Raw genomic sequence first — 6,000 nt, forward strand, 5'->3', positions numbered from 1 at the left:
AGTTGGTTAGATTCTGAAGCCCCATAGATTTCGGGGGAAGCTTGGTGTGCCATATTTTTTCTTCGCTAAAGCCATCGTTTACAATAGCCTTCCTCAACCTAGTTTAGGAAGGTGTGTTGGACTACAACTCCCAGCATCCCAAGTCAGTACCAGGAGGGTATCAGCTTGGGGAAGACTGATTTACTGAACTTTCACAGCCTCTCCTGACTAATTAACTTTGGATGAGCTCTGATCTCATATGTGATAAGTGCTATTATCACTTGATGACCTGAATGTGTGAAATTGCTCTCACAGAAGGTGGTCTCTTTCTCACGTCACACAAGAGTCCAACAATGAGTAACAGTTCGGAAGTATCTAAGTTGAGCTTCTTTGAGATATCAGTGAAACAGAGCATGTGGATATTTCTGCAGAGTACAGCAATGCATTTTTGACTGGGGGGAAAAGGTGAACACTTGTTTCAATTGCGTTGTTATGTCATTGTTTACGATACAGAATCTGATGAATGAAATATTCACTGGGGAAATTCAGTGGTTGTTTTCAGCCACTAACATTTATGTATGTATGTATGTATGTATGTATTTAGTTATTTTATTTCTATGCCATCCGATAGTCAAAGCGCTCTGGGTGGTATACAATAATTCATAATACAGTACAACATAAAAAACAGCATAAAACTTTACATATTCAAAACGTTAAACTATTTAGACAGCTAAAAACAATTTCAATAGAACCCTTGACCTCTTTGGGTGGCTGGCATAATTGCCCCATCATATGTCATTAAATGCCTGAGAGTAGAGCACAATCTTAACCTAGTGCCAAAAAGATGACAGTGTTGGTGCCAGGTAGACCTAAATGGGAAGCTCATTTCCTAGTTAGGGAGTCACCACTGAAAAGGCCCTCTCCCTTCTCACCACCTTCCGAGCCTTCCTCGGAGGTGGCACTTGGAGGGGGACCCAGATGTTGAGCATAGTATGTTCGGGTTGGGAGAGGCGTTCCAACTAGAGGCATCATGTGTTGTTCCAGGAACCTATGTAAGTAATATTTCCAAACATGTATTTTGACTCACAAATGCAATAAATGTGAGGACAGATGTTCTGTATGCATCTTGATAGAAATCATTGTGAGCCATCTCTTGTACATCCCAGCATGGACAGTAAGAGCCCATGATAAAATTGTTCATTTGACCTTTGGAAACAGCTGGTGCTACAAGACCTTCCATTAAGGCACATGGCAGCTGGAGCCCATCTTTGCTGTGGGAAACAGAAAATTCACAAATATTGTTAAATACTATTCTGTCCGTCTCTCTTTCTCTCACACACGCATGTTGACACACACAGCCTCTCATTTAGGAAGAACCTCACTATGCCAGCAGCCTCCCTGGGCAGATGGTGGATGCCTTGACAAGACATTCTCCACCTCATATTTGGAAGCTGCTTTCAGCTTTAAGATAATGTTTCTTGTTGAAACTTTTATAAGGCCTATAACCCCTCTTTCTACTGCCACTGGGAAAAGGAATTCTTCTCCTATCTGTTCAACATCTGTACCATAACCAAGAAGCTTCTTCCTAGTAGAAGTATCTTGGCAATTTTGCCAATTCTGCCAAGCACAAAGAGCCAGAAATGAAAACTACACTAGTTGAAAATAATTTTGCTGGGATTGTGCTCCCCACGTGTACAATCCCAGCAAAATTATTTTCAACTAGTGTAGTTTTCATTTCTGGCTCTTTGCGCTTGGCAGAATTGGCAAAATTGCCAAAATGCTTCTACTAGGAAGAATGTGGGTAGGTACGTAGGGGCAGAAAGGGAAAATGATGGTTGCAGTCAAACATTTTAAAGGGAAAATAACCTGCACAGGTTTGATAGGGGAAGATTACAAAAAAAAAAAAAAAAAAGTTCTACAGCTCCTCACCTGTTGGTGTTGCTAAAGTCATGTTTAAAAGAGAGAGAGAGAGAGAGAGAGGGAGAGAGAGAGAGAGAGAGAGAGAGAGAGAGAGAGAGAGAGAGAGAGATTCGGTGAACAGGGAAATCACAGGAAAAGAGGAGGGAAGAAAATTTAAATGATCCCAGAGTGAACTGTTTTGCTGTTAATACAGAAATACAGAGCAAGACACATTTAATGGGCTGTATTTTTTATTATACTATGCTGAATAATTAAGTTTGAGGCTAAGTGTCACATAGATTTATCTTTTAATTAAAAAAGCATGGTTCACGCATATTTGAGTGGTAGTCCAAATAAATGCAATATAGAAATTTATGTTTGTTTATCTAGGTGTTAATTACCTAGAGATTGTTCGGGATTACTTCTTTTTATAAAGTGTCATAGGCTCGTGTCAGAAGTAATAAAGCTTAACGGAGGAACCTTATCAATTTGCTAACTATAATGTTAGTGTGACCTGAAAGAGGTTGGTGAAGGCGGCCGGAAACTTTGGGAAATGTTCTCTACGTGAGTCCATTCAATGTATAATGCCCCCTCTCCGTGCGGAATAATGCTGCGGTTTCTATTTTCGTATGTCAAAAGTATTAATATGTCGTCTGTGTTTTACTGCCTTTCCTACATGTAATTATTTATACAGCACATGGTTATTTATGCATATATATACGCCATGTGAGGTGAAACTACAAATCGTCATATACATGGTAGGCAGGCAACAGCTTTTGATGAATGAAGTACCATTTCTGAAAACAGAATATTGTATGAAGTATTGTCTTGGCCCCAAATTCAATTCTTCATTTGAAACCAGACTGGAATCCACAGCTGCAATTTTAGCGACGGATGGAATACACCGTCTCAACTGACTCTGGAGCAGAACTGTCCCCTCTTCATCTCAACAAATTTAACATTGGATTCACTCAAGGTATAGGGTTGGATCCAGGACTGATTTCTGTGCAGGATGCTCCTGCTGGCGAAAAGTGTGTGTGTGTGTGTGTGTGTATGGGTGTGGGCGTTATTTGCTGAGAACCCTTCTCTCTTCATCCTGGAGCATTTTCCCACACCATTGGGTGGAAGGGCCACAGGTCATTGGTAGAGCACATGCTTTGCATGCAGAAGGTCTCAGGTTCAATCACCGGCTTCTCCAGGTAGGGCTGGAAAAACTCCCACCTGAAAGCCTGGAGAGCCACTGCTGCCAGTCAGTGTCAACAGTACTGGGATAGATGGACCAACGGCTTGACACAGGCCGTTTCCTACATCCCTACTGTTCACAACCCTGCAGACCAAATATTTGGGTGGCATAGGGTACTGTAGCAGGAGGAGAGAATCAGTGAAGATCACCTCCCTTATTCCAATAGCAGAAATGCTCCATTGAATCAGTAACCTTTCTGTCTACACAGGCAGATGCTGAATCCAAGCCATAGAATCAATACAGATGTATCAACTGGGAACTTGTCATGGTGGGTATACAGCGACACATGTAATGATGAGCTATACCTGGGAGTGTGATGAAGCCACCTGGCAACTTTACAGAAAACTCAGCACTCACAATTCAGCCAGCAAAGCTCAGTTCACCAAGCTGTAGTAGGAGCTGCCTTGTACAAAGGACTTGGTCACCACCATACCTAGAGCAGCAGCAAATATTTCTTTAAAAAAAATACTGCTTGCTATTACTATGTTGGCTGTAGAGGCTGAATCGAAATGGATCCCTCCATCTGATTTCCATCACTGTGAGAGAAAACATCACAAAATGTTCAGAAGAATGGTCATGTATGATGTTTTGAATATGCCTAAATTTCAGAAATGTGGAAAATTCTCATTGTCAAAAAAAAAAAAGATCTTGCAAATGATGGAAAGAAGGAGGACTAAAGGAGAACAATGAAAGGTTTTACCAACTTCTTTGTTTGGGCATCTTCACTCATGACACTTAACCTTTTGCATGTGTTACAGCTGCAATTCAAATGTAACGCCTACATGGATTAGAATCTTTATTCAATTTTAAAAATACGTCATGTATGAAGAGAGTTCAACATGGAGTCAATAGTCACCCCTTGTCCACTAACTCTGTTCGCACATGTGCGCTAACAGTTCAAATCAATATGGGTAAAAATAGTTGAAACCCCATTTATTGATTTTACTTGATTTGTACTCTGCCCTTCTATCAAAAATGGCACTTAAGGCACCATTTGTTTAATATATGTATTGTTTAATGTATTTTGTTTTATAGATCCTTTCGTTTAAGATCAGGGACTTTATCTAGGGAAGGCATTTCATTTTGACTTTAATTTGCTTATACAAATTGAGTTCCCCATTTTAGAAATGTCTTTTCAATGTCTTTATCAGCATTTATCTAATTGAAAATGTAACTTGGTCCAGCAAACCGATGGTGACTTTGTTTTAAGGTATAGCAAATCTGAACAAGTAGAAGAAAGATTCAAATTGTGTGATACTAGCATCTGTGATGGGACTGTCTATTATACCTCCCATCAGCAACTGTATATCAGGACTCTACCTTTTGTTGACACAAGAAAAAGGACTCTAGTAAGCAGGAAATTTCTGGAGTTGGTTATAACCGGTAATGCCAATAATCGTATAATGACCTACGGGTAATACTGCAAGAAATAATAAGTCATCCTTGGGAAATATTGCATCCCTTTTATGGTTTTGCCATGGTTTCAAGTGCATTATTTTCCATATTAACAATAATAAGAATAAACAAAGGACTGGAGGCCCCTAAAATAAGTTGGTTTTTACTTTCCATAGATTCACTGGAGAAATAACATAGATACATTGTCCCATCACCATAAACTGTTATACTCAACATAATTGCAAGTATTGGCACAGCAGCATGATAAAATGCTGAGAAGGTTTCACTCCTTTTTACAGCACGACAATAAGGGGAAGGCTCAAGAGTGTATTAGAAAGCTGGTTGCTACTTCACAAAATCAGTGATAATGTGTTTTCACCATAAGAACAGAAGAGGACCCTGGCTGGATCAGGCCAATGGTCCAACTCATCCAGCATCCTGTTTTCCACAGTGATTGAGAATGGGATAAGTTCATTTTCTGGTAGGTACTTAGCAAAATTTGCAGTTTTCATCATAAACTCAGGGCAGACCCTAACATTAGGTAAAGTCAAGCAGTCACTCCAGGAAACAGATGCCGGAAGGCAGAAGCAAAGTTTTGGAGAAGAGAGCTGTGGGCGGCCATATGACCTGCCCTGTGGTTTCTAAGCTAGCCTGCTGCATTCAGGTATGGTGAAGGCTGTCCTGTTGCCTGTACTGAAGGAAGTTTCATCTGCTGGTCCAATTGGCTTTTGTACATGGAATAGGAGGGGTGCCATTTTGTCCTCCACCACAGGCAGCAAAATCTCTGAGCCGGCGCTGTATAAACTGGATGGAAATCATCTATACTGGATCCAGGAGGAAGCTCCTGTGAGAGGAAGCTCTACTAATGGAAGGTCCCTCTGCCCAATATTTTGGGAACTCCCTTCCACCACACATTACAGCCCACCCCATTCACCCCAATATATGGGTGGATGTGAATTTGAAGTAGAGTGGAATTGTGCCTGCTAGACTCCAGGTGCCCATGAAAAGTCATGAATACCCCCTTTGTCATTTAGAGGTCCAAACCCCTCAGGAAAAGCCTATGGTTCGACAGCGTGTACATCTGCACACTCTTTTCTGACTTTGGGATTAATCCATAAAATTTGGGGGTGGAGAATGTAAGCATGATCTTGTTAACCTCAATGAGTTCCATGCATGTCACTAGGATGCCTGGCCAGCTATTGTTTTCAGAGAAAATGCAATTCTTGAATAGTGCTGGAGCTGACTTAAGACTATCATGACACCCATGTTATCTATCCTTTTTTTTGCGATTGCCTAAACAGCATGCAATCTAAGAAGAGTTGCATCCAGCAAGGAATCATGGGGAAACATGTTTTGGATTATGTGCTGCAGCCACTTGGATAGCATAATGTCTTGGGCCTCATCTATACCAAGCAGGATATTAAGAACATAAGAAATGCCATGCTGGATCAGACCAAGGGTCCATCTAGTCCAGCACTCTGTTC

The sequence above is a fragment of the Elgaria multicarinata genome, chromosome 14 (assembly GCF_023053635.1).
Source record: "Elgaria multicarinata webbii isolate HBS135686 ecotype San Diego chromosome 14, rElgMul1.1.pri, whole genome shotgun sequence".
NCBI lineage: Eukaryota > Metazoa > Chordata > Lepidosauria > Squamata > Anguidae > Elgaria > Elgaria multicarinata.